Source organism: Coregonus clupeaformis, chromosome 8, assembly GCF_020615455.1.
Source record: "Coregonus clupeaformis isolate EN_2021a chromosome 8, ASM2061545v1, whole genome shotgun sequence".
In the NCBI taxonomy this organism is placed as follows: Eukaryota; Metazoa; Chordata; class Actinopteri; order Salmoniformes; family Salmonidae; genus Coregonus; species Coregonus clupeaformis.
Window position 1 is genome coordinate 5,094,254 of NC_059199.1, and position 12,042 is coordinate 5,106,295.

A 12,042-nucleotide genomic window follows, 5' to 3' on the forward strand; every position below is an offset into this window, starting at 1 on the left:
GATGGCCAAAAAGCTAAATTGTAGTCTCATCTGACCAGAGTACCTTCTTACATATGTTTGGGGAGTCTCCCATATGCCTTTTGGCGAACAACAAACATGTTTGCTTATTTTTTTCTTTAAGCAATGGCTTTTTTTCTGGCTACTCTTCCGTGAAGCCCAGCTCTGTGGAGTGTACAGCTTAAAGTGGTCCTATGGACAAATACTCCAATCTCCGCTGTGGAGCTTTGCAGCTCCTTCAGGGTTATCTTTGGTCTCTTTGTTGCCTCTCTGATTAATGCCCTCCTTGCCTGGCCCATGATTTTGGAGGGCGGCCCTCTCTTGGCAGATTTGTTGTGGTGCCATATTCTTTCCATTTTTTTAAATAATGGATTTAATGGTGCTCCGTGGGATGTTCAAAGTTTCTGATATTTTTTTATAACCCAACCCTGATCTGTACTTCTCCACAACTTTGTCCCTGACCTGTTTGGAGAGCTCCTTGGTCTTCATGGTGCCGCTTGCTTGGTGGTGCCCCTTGCTTAGTGGTGTTGCAGACTCTGGGGCCTTTCAGAACAGGTGTATATATACTGAGATCATGTGACAGATCATGTGACACTTAGATTGCACACAGGTGAACTTTATTTAACTAATTATGTGACTTCTGAAGGTATTTGGTTACACCAGATCTTATTTAGGGGCTTCATAGCAAAGGGGGTGAATACATACGCACGCACCACTTTTCCGTTATTTATTTTTGTGAAGTTATTCTTTTCATTTCACTTCACCAATTTTGAATATTTTTTGTATGTCAATTACATTAAATCCAAATAAAAATCAATTTAAATTACAGGTTGTAATGTAAGAAAATAGGAATTTCAATTGTACTCCGTTACGTGGGCGAAAACAATCGTGTTTGTGAGTGGCTACTGTCAATGGCAATGAGTAAAGAATGTGATGCTTTATCGCTGACTAACTTGGTCCTGTCAGAGCTAACAAATGTTGGCCTTAGCACCAATAAGATTATTAGTTAATGTTATGATGGGGCCAGTGTGATGTCTGGTAAACATGGGGGCATGCAAAAGGTAGTGCAGGACAAGCTGAATCGGGAAGTAACGCATGTGCATTGCTTTAACCACGAGCTGCATTTAGTCATAGTGCAACGCTATGTCCTCTGAGGGTGCATTGGATGACTTTTTTAATGTGTGTAATTCCCTTTACAAGTTTCTCAGGAAACCAACTGTGGCTGCACAATATACAGGAGAGAAACTGAAACGGCTGCTTGAGCAGCGATGGACTGGTCATCTGGCCACGGTGAGTGTCACTATAAAATCTCTGGACAGCATCATCCACCTGCTCAGAGAAATCGAGAGTACCCACACCTACGGTACAGAGGTGCGACTTGAGGCTGTGGGCCTATTGAAAGCTGTTTCCAAGCCGAGCTTCAGATTCATTGCCTTCATGGTCCACAAAGTCCTCAGCCTGCTTGACCCCCCTAACAAGTTACTTCAGGCTGAAGCAACTGATCTGTACACTGGTATCCGAGTCGTCCGCAGTGCCCACAGTTGTGTGGAAAAACTGCGACGTGACAGTGAGTTTGAGGAGTTATGGGAGAAATACAAGCACACGGACACCCCCGCTCCAAGCAAATGGCAAAGAGTAGTGAGTAGTAATCTGAAAGAATATGTGGTGGAAACAACAATGGGCCAGCTAGAAGAGGATAATGAGAGGGAGTGCAAAATACTGTTTTTCAGCACTCTGGATGCTGTACTGGGAGAAATGTCTGCAAGATTTAAAGAACGAAACAGCCAACTTGTTGAGGCCCTGTGTGCCTTGCACCCAGAGAATGAAACCTTTATGGATGTGGAAAAGGTGAAACCACTGCTGGACTTAATCTCTGGAGACTTTGTGGAAGCTGAGTTTGGACTCCCGAGTGGCGCAGCGATCTAAGGCACTGCATCTCAGTGCTTGAGGCATCACTACAGACCCCCTGGTTCGATTCCAGGCTGTATCACAACCGGCCGTGTTTGGGAGTCCCATAGGGCGGCGCACAATTGGCCCAGCGTCGTCCGGGTTTGGCCGGTGTAGGCCGTCATTGTAAATAAAAATGTGTTCTTAACTGTCTTGCCTAGTAAATAAAGGTTAAATTAAACAAATTAAAAAACTGTCGCACACCAGTTTCTACAGACTGAAATCGCCCAATCTGGAGAGGAAAAATGGACTACACAGATCATTTTGGATAGATGGCATTGAAGCTGGGATTAACATTTGGAGCAACTTGGGAGAACTCTTTTTCAACATTGAAAAACATATTCGGTGAGCACAGATGGAGCATGTTGCACAGGAGGAAAGAATAGCTGATCCAACTGGCATTTGAGAAGGATCGTACAAGCAAATTCCGTGGGGAGTGGAACGAGAAACTGCTGAGGAGGTTCAACACAGCATCAAGGTGGCTGCAACTCTTTTGAATCTGGGTAAGAACAGGCAGCCTGGCTGGGCTTGTATTATTTAGTTATTTGCTAGCTTTTGGAAATGCGTGGCAAATGTCAGAAATAGGCGTAGATGTGATTTTATTTATTAGCGTTGCTGCCAAGTCTACTGCTTGATTTCTGTGATGTGATCGGGAATGTTTGGTTTATAATATAATCGGATTGTTTTTAATGTTGTTTTACATGGTAGAAGAGGTGCTTTGCATTACATTGATGAGGGTAGGTAGACCTTGACCAATGGTTGAGTAACGATGTAGCTATAGTGTTGCCATAAACAACTCGTTGCTATGGAATACTAATTTATCCTATCATACGCAGCGTAGTACGGCACTCTTGTGGGAAGACAGCTTGGTAGCTGCGTCCAAGCTGCATTGTACCGTTAAGTCGTGGTAGTGCATTCTACATTATTGTTTGCTTTCCGCGATTGGAAATGCATTGTATTGGCATGGGGACGTGTTATTATGTTAATTAGCAACTGTTTTGCATTGCATTGATGGGTATTGTGCATGTAGCTGTGTAGCGTTGTCATAACTTGCTATTTCTCGAGTCGTTTATGAATTGTCCATGTTTGTAAATCGGTGCAGTAGCCTGTATTCTTGGGGCAAGACAGCCGTGCGTGGCTGCAAATACATTGTGTGTAGTTGTACTATCGATTATTATCCATCCTGTGTTATCAGCAAGCGAAAATAGTTGTGCCCCCTTAGCCATTCCTGATGCCCCCTTGCAGAGGTAATCCTGCTGCCGGGCCTGGGTGAATGTATTGCAAAACATGCAGATATGATGTAATGAAGTAACATCCTGCAAGTATCCATGATGCATTCATTATATCATAGACAGGAAGTGAAAAGGTTTAAGACCTTTATATTTTGTATATTATAAATACACACAATGTTGAGTGTGCTACGGTGTCATCATAATTATCCAGATAAACTGATCCGACACATGAAAGGTACACGTCACACGCACACACCAACACATACACGCACACACACCCATACACACAAGGAATGCTGTGCATTAGTCACCATTTCAATGTAAATGTAAAGATAGTTGCCAAAAGCTCCCAGCACATGAACCACACATGATCCTTGACTACAGTATTATCGTCATTCTGAATATATTTTAGAACAGCTTTCTATATGTTTAGGGTTGTGGGGTACAAACTGATAGAATATTCTACACCACGTCTGCAATCAATCAAAGTGAATTATGCAACTGTGGTATGAAACATTGATCATAAGGATTGTGTCATCAGTTTTCCAGATTAAAGATTGATAGTTGACATCCCATACATCCCCTTTCATATAATTCCATATTAAACCTATAGATTGTGGAGCGGAAACCATCAGCGCAGAAGTTGTGGCAGTTGCCAAAACAACTGAAACGTCACCCCATGTAATAATAAATAAAACCATTTGAAACTAGTTAGACAGCCTCAAAGAGACTTTTAAATGAAGGCATAAATCCCAGACTGTAAAAGCCATCAGAGGGGCCCCTATACAAACTTGTCTGGAAAGCGTTACTTGGGGAAAAACCTGTTCTTGAAATCCGAGACACAATTATGCATGGACGACTGGACGGGCTGCCAAAAAGGAATGGACGGAGCAGGTGAGGTGACTCGAGGTGAACGAGGGATGCCTGGTAGAAACGGGTCCCCAGGGACTCGCTTTTTGCCTGAGAAAGGAAAACGGGGAGAGAAGGGGCCTCCGGGCCTCGACTGTGGAAGCAGGTGGCACCGCCGGCGGTAACAATTTTCCTTCCCCTGAGTGCCGTACCCATAGGAGTTGGCCCGCAGCCACCCATTCATGTCCAGCTTCGGCCCACTGAGAGAGGAGGAGTGTGTGTGAGATTGAGAGACAGCGAGAGAGAGAATATCCATAATATGGATTGGGAGAATACATTGGGAATTGGGACAAAGTCCCTCATAACGTCAGAATTGAGCTAAAACTGGACGCCGTCCCAGACGAACAGCTTGAGTCACCGTTTCACTGAGGACCAGGGCACCTCTTTGGGGTTCGGCTCCTACAAGATTAACCCACACTCTCTCCCCATCGTCTGAGTACACAGTGCCGCCCGGCCAAGCCAGCTGACACATACAAACAACCCACACACTTACTGCGCTCCGTGACAAATGCAGTAAATCCACAGCTGTAAAGACACTGGGAGAAAACCAGAAAGATCCCCTTCGACTCGACAACTAGAAGGGCTGGCAGTGGCACAACAGAGAGAAATCTGACTTCAACCCTGACAAACAAACTCCAAAATGAGCTCCCGTTCTCATGAATGATTCAATATGACTGCCCCACTTGGGCCGGCAGTGAGAGAGAGGGGTAGACAAGCTAAACAATCAGAAACTACACCATTTTCAAAGCTCATTTGAGCATAAATATTGACTTCCTACCAGATGTCTCAGGCTACGGCAGTTTTCTTTTCAGGACTAAAGTACACAAAAGTATGGCTAAGTGCGCTCCGCTACGGGTGAGGTAATTCCCAAGGAAATTAACGAGTTCGGCCCCTCATGCCTACCTCACCTACATCCCTCTGACCTACCTCCCCTACCTCCCTCTGACCTACCTCCCCTACCTCCCTCTGACCTACCTCCCCTACCTCCCTCTGACCTACCTCCCCTACCTCCCTCTGACCTACCTCCCCTACCTCCCTCTGACCTACCTCCCCTACCTCCCTCTGACCTACCTCCCCTACCTCCCTCTGACCTACCTCCCCTACCTCACTCTGACCTACCTCCCCTACCTCACTCTGACCTACCTCCCTCTGACCTACCTCCCCTACCTCCCTCTGACCTACCTCCCTCTGGCCTACCTCCCCTACCTCCCTCTGACCTACCTCCCCTACCTCCCTCTGACCTACCTCCCCTACCTCCCTCGACCTACCTCCTCTGGCCTACCTCCACCCTACCTCCCTCTGACCTACCTCCCTACCTCCTCTGACCTACCTCCCCTACCTCTCGACCTACCCCGCCTACCTCCCCTACCTCCCTCTGACCTACTTCCCCTACCTCCCTCTGACCTACCTCCCCTACCTCCCTCTGACCTACCTCCCCTACCTCCCTCAGACCTACCTCCCTCTGACCTACCTCCCCTACCTCACTCTGACCTACCTCCCTCTGACCTACCTCCCCTACCTCCCTCTGACCTACCTCCCCTACCTCACTCTGACCTACCTCCTTATGACCTACCTCCCCTATCTCACTCTGACCTACCTCCCTCTGACCTACCTCCCCTACCTCCCTCTGGCCTACCTCCCCTACCTCCCCATGTCTACCTAGTTCTCTGTAGATGATGTATAAGGAGTGGTAAAATATGGTACAAACGAGGAGAGGCTTTCATTACCCAGCTAATTTAGACTGGTTTAAATCACCCGATTGTGGTGTAATGAAACGTGGAGCCTGGTCTGACACCTGGAGCATGATTCATAGGGGCGCAGTCTTTCAGGTGAATTCTACCATTCTACCACTCGCTCATCAATTTCAATTAAATAGCCCTCAGTGCAAGTGATTAGTGCAGGAATTTACATCAGGGGAAAGTTATTTTGGGGGGCAGGGTGCAGGAAAGGGAGTAACAGAGAATGGGAAAGGACTGGTAATGATGTAGAGACAAGACATTAATCAGAAAAGCATGATGATGTTTTATCTCCGAGGCGAGGATGGATCGACGTAATGTTACCCAAAGGTCAAGCGAAGTCGGCCGCCCACTCCTACATAAGACGACAAATCGAGAAATTGCCCCCCTCTGCACTTTCGCTTTGAGTCGGCGTACTGGAGGAAGCAGCGAGCTGTAGTAGACATCAAAAATATGTGTCTACTCCTGCCTGCCAATTAAGAGAAGAACAGAACTAGAGGGAAGACGGAAAGGAAAAACAACAGAGGGATTTCTGAGCGAAGGAGGAAAACATCAGACGGTAGCGGAGTCTGTGTGCTTCCAGTGTGCCATTTGACCACCTACCCCCAGTCTGAATTAGCTCTTTCTTTACTGTTCTGGGGCATCCAAGTGAAACCAAATCCCACAGCTGACAAATGGACTGAGCCCTCCTCCTCCTGACCATTTACTTTAATTCCATTACGACACATGTTTAGCCAGTGACCGCACCGTGCAAGGCCATTAATCTGACATTCTATCACGTCAGGCCTGAGCTATGCTGGGGTTTCCTGAGGAGAACAGGTAACAGTTGAAAAGTTAAAACCTCTCAAATCCATCCACTTTTTTACTTCAACGTGTGAGGACATAAGAAAACCCAGAGGACATTCGGAACAACTCCAAATGGCAGCCGACATAGGGATTCTCAAACCGCCCCGGCTGCTGGATTCAATCCTTTATTTTTTTCCCTCTAGCCCTTGAGAGTTATCAATCTGCTCTGCATAGGAAAACCTCCAAAAAAAACATTTTCCACTGCCAGCTTAGGCCCTTATTTTCTTAATCACCATTAAGTCTCATCTGGTCTATGACCTGGGCTTGCCCGTAGGCTGGAAGGTTAGACTGCCAGGATGAATTTACTGTACCCAATTGGCCAAATGGAAATGCAGCAGGTTCTTATCAAGCCGGATGGAGAGAATGGAGGCAGGCAGGGATGAAAAACGAGAGGGGGTAATGGATGTCAGGTGACTTTATCCATATTGTTTTCTTTTTTTCTGCGAGAAGGCACTGTATTGAAAAGAGGGAGATGAACGGGGAATGCAAACATGCACAGATGGAAATTGGGCTTATATTCCTAAAGTAATCATCAGACTTTGGAATGAATTTTATTGCTTGCATGTTCTTTCTATTCCGAAGGGGATATTACTTTTTCTGTCAGAGCTGTCTTCTCTATCATTACCCTTTTACTTATTACTGGATGTATTGACAGAAAACCTCCCTTGGCTCAATTTCATTATGGCACATTTGTTTCGGTGTTCACAACACACCATCATCTCATGCGGTGGTTGATGGAATCTATAATTGACAGGTGATCAACACAACCATGGTTCGAGGGAAATAGCTTGATTAATAGTTTGTCGGCACTGCATGCCCTGCAAGACATGTATGAGTAAGGACAGATATGCCAAACTGCTCTGCCTTATAAACTTAATACAAATATTGCTGTTGGTCTTATATAGACCTCATACAGCACACAATGTCCTCAATAGAAAATATGGACAAAATACAAACTCTCCATACTAGAGGCTGGTGATTTCTTTCTGAAAATAACCTTGCATCCAATCCCTTGGGTGTGTGTGAGAACCACTTGTAAGATAGTTTTTAATTCAGAGATTCAATTCATGCATTAACACATCTTAACCGAATAATTTTCTCTCAAGTTTTGATTTATATGGGAAGTTCAACACCAAGCCAAACTACATACTGTGTATCAACCAAAATCACATATACTGTTGTATCCATGGGTCATCATATATTTAAAATGCAAACATACCAATTATCTACTACCAACCAAATAATGCATTGCAATGCATGAACTGGGACACCTCCCTTTAAAAACATGAGTTAGGGTGCTGCAAAATGGCAAAAGCCTTTTTTTAATAAGGTGACTTTCCCTCAGAGACAGCCAATTGATCTTAGATGAGACAGTATCCCGCTTCAGCTCAGCGAACTCCTGTTACACCATGCTTGCTCATCTATTCCATGTCATATCACCAAAACTCAAACGGCCAAACTTTTATACGAAAAAGAGATGAGAGATATCAGAAGTGGTAATATGCAGGTGGATGAATACGTAATGGGGTACAAGGCAGTTGGATGTAGAATCATTTGTGCCTGGCTGAACTCTCTAGCTCGTGGTTGGGGGCAACTAGGGACTCTAACCCCTCTGTGGAAGGACATTCCGCTTGGTTTGTGCTTTAGTGGTGTGTTCTTTCTCTCCTCAAAATATTACTAGCATTGCATGGATTCCACCACTGATGGTAACCAAATAGACCGTGAATACCCCTAAAACATGTATTAAGAGTAAATTGTACTGTCACATGCCATGTGCTCCATTATAAGTGTCTGATAAAACGACGCAAAAACCATAGATCAAGGAAACAATGCACAATGTGCATCAACATGTGACTTGAGAAACAGGAATGCCAAAACAAATGAATGCTGGATTTTATTTTACATTTACTTGCCACTTGGTTGGATATCTGCAGTGTTGTAATATACACTGAGTGTCTGCCTATCTAGCCAGTGAAATGTACGCTTATGATAGTTAAGTCAAGGGATTTGGTTGAGGAAGGGCATTGGAACTGAAAAGGATCTTACATTTTAGTCATTTAGCAGACGCTCTTATCCAGAGCAACTTACAGTTAAGTGAGTGCATACATTGTTCATACATCTTCAGCTAATCTTTTCTCTTTTAAATAAATATCTTATCAAATCTTTAAACCCTGAAGTAGGTCAAATGCCAAGAATGACGGAAACTCGACCGGATGTTAAGGATTAGGAGTAGGATTTTGACCCCTCCCCTCCTCACTCTCTTATCAGTTTGCTTTTACATTTTCAAGGAGTTTTAAGTATTAAGTATACTTTGTTTGTTTCATACATTCTAGCCTGCATATGACAAAGTGAAGGAAGCCAAAAAAAACTATTATGGTGTACTTGTAAAAGAAAATGAACTATTGACTAAAGAGCTGTAGCTTCAATCCCAAGTGGTAAATGATGCAATACCCTTGACATTCAACCTGCTGGTAAATATCCATCGAAATGACTGGGAACTAGTGTAAAATCAAAGCAATGAAATGAGTCACTTTTGCTACAAAAACATATTTTCCTTCAAATGTCATGTTTTTAGACTGTAACTATTTCAAATGTTCAGTGTTTGTCTCAACCGGGGAGCAGACACAACACTGCACTTGGCTGATGAAAGGCGAGACTCTTGCCTGTGTAGAGACAGAATCAGCAGACCCAATGCCTCACAGTCTTTGAGAGAGAGGAAGAGCTGGGGGAGATAGAAAGTTCAGAGAAAAAGGGATAGAAATGGGGGGACCCTCTTCTCGTCCTATCAGGCATTCCCTTAAGGTACCCGGAGAGGTCTGCAGAGATGCCGGGTGATATACGACTTTGATATCGCCGGTAATTACTAGCTGTGAAGGCCACGACACCTCTGGGAAAGAGGCGCTGGGCCGCTGATGATGAGGAAACTATGGAGGATTTTATTCGATATCGTTGCCGCTCGTTTTTGAAGTACGGCGCGTCACCTGCGTGTTGGCGAGATCAAGCCCGATTGATATGATAGCGCTGTGTTGTAGAGGACGGGCAGCAGCACTTCTGAGGAATAATCTAGCTTCACTGCAGAGTTTATTGAGGAGAGATTTCAAGAGGCGCACCAAAACAATAAACTGCATGTAGATAACTCCCAAACACTCAATATACAGAGCTAGTTGCCAGAGAAAATTCATTGGGAAGAGTAGGCGGACTAAAGTATGGTAATTGCCGCCAATTACGCCCAAATTAGTCCCGGTGTCATATGTTTGAATTACAATATCATTAGCCACCTTCCAGTCGTAACCCGGCGCCACACACAGGTGACACGTCTTTGAGTGGCTGTGATTTTCCAGACACGTAATGGCCGCTGCATGCGAGAGCATCAGTAATGACTCAGAGCCATTCATCCTGTCGGGGGCATGTTGGGAAGACAGCCTTCATTTTGAGATGCATTACGGCACTCACCGGCGCAGCGGTGTGCTATCACTCAGGCAGGAGATATTAGAACTTGCTTAAAAGACTAATGGAACCAAACACCTTGCTGGAGGAGCCTCTGTATGCTGATAAGCAACCCTTTTTGCTATTGGGGGGGGTCATTCCATTCCATTCTTCTGAATATCAATGGGGCCCTATTTTAATAGTCAGAGGGAGGGGAAGGGAAAGGAAGTTGCGCTGACTAAATGTGTACTGACTGATAGCGGGCTTGGTGACATGGATGGGTATTTTCCTCATGATGGATGTTAGCTTAGAGTCTGAGCTTGCAGCCCGATTTGCCCTACTAAAGAAAACGTTAGTGATACCCTCCCAGACCACGCCAATAGGAAAGACAGGTGGCTCATGGGCTGGAGAAAAAGTTAAGAAATCCCAAAGGAGGAGCATTCCACTAAAGGGGAGGGAAGGCACAACAGGGTAGGATATCAAATATCAGGGAAGTGTGCCTCAGTCCCTGGACTGTATGCCAGTGCCAATGCCAATTCCGTTTGGAGGACATTCTGTACAAAGCCAATAGCCAACAACATGAAAGTAACCAATATACTTTTCATTCAAACACCTAAAGATAGACACGAAAACAATCACTGCTATTTTCTATTTGTTATAACATCTAAGCTAAGTCTAAACACTACGCTAATGTACTTACTGTTATGTAATACTTAGATAATATGATCAAAGGCAGTCAATTGTAATCAGGAAAAAGCTCAGCAAACAAACGCTGAGCGAGCCGTTTTGGGGCCCATTCTTCATCTTGTGTCAACCTCTGCATTATCCGTAGTCTTGAAGGGACAATTTTCAGAGTTGTACTTTCTGTTTTGATTCTATTCCTGTTTTTTTCTTCTAATGAGCTTAGTTACCGGGTTCCTAGCAATAGCTGTGCCAGCTCGGTTGCAGCCGGGGGCATCGTGCTAACTAACCCCTTGTGCATCCCTATTCACATGCTAATGTCTTAGCCGTGTTACCAATGTTACAAATATCTCAGGACTCTCCCCCCTGCTCCCCGAGCCACCCTTACCACCCACAACCTTCCTCCCCTTGTCAACCTTGCCCCAAACACAACAAGAGCTCGCTCTGAATCGGGTTTCACTTGCCGTTTATCTTTTGTGAGTCGCCCCCGCTAGCTCTGTGATGCTAAAGAGAAAAGTGCAGTTCCCTGGCGTTGTTCTTTTTTTCTGGTTGTCTTTTTCGTTGTAGTTCTGTTTCTTCCTCATCTCCAGTTCGATTCTTTCCAGCAGGGATTACTCTTCTGAGTGGGTGGTGCAGGAAGGAGAACGAGGGAGATGCTATGGGCCGGATCAATTATCTGACTTTTTATCCATACTTCTCACACTAGTGCATATCTCACTTTTGTCATGCCATACACACTTTACATTTTAGTCATTTACACAAAGTGGAGGGAGAGGCAGTTAGATAATGTGCAGAACGTCATTAGTATTCTCAAAAGGGTAGCACATGGAACACTGGGTTTGGAAAACGGGGACGCGTCAACACTGAAAAGCAATTTAGATAAACCTTATCTCGTTGGAGTGCTCGTAACCTATTGACGACAACATGAGCGCGACAACAGCTACAAATCCAGGTGCATGTCTGCAGCTTTTAAAGAGGGCTTGAACCAAATCATGCTGTGTATCTATGGAAAATGGTTTTACAGACAACCATTCCTAGTACTAAGTTACCCAATACTGTGTATAATGATAGTCATACCAAATTCCAAAAAATAACAATGAATGTGCTTACTTTTCTTAAATAGAGCACATTAGTTGCATGTATGCTCAAAGCCTGTATGACATGTATACATTTGCTTCATGTAAATCATCAAATTATGTGTACATTCTCTTCAATCACTGTCAAAGTGCTGTATACTCTCTGTCTGCACTGACAAATCGGCCTCCATT

At 44.6% G+C, this 12,042-nt stretch overlaps 1 protein-coding gene across 1 annotated transcript in view; it reads right to left on the reverse strand.

Annotated features, from left to right (window-relative positions):
- LOC121572102 (adhesion G protein-coupled receptor L3-like) overlaps positions 1-12,042 on the reverse strand; it is a 240,196-nt gene that overhangs the window by 227,041 nt on the left and 1,113 nt on the right.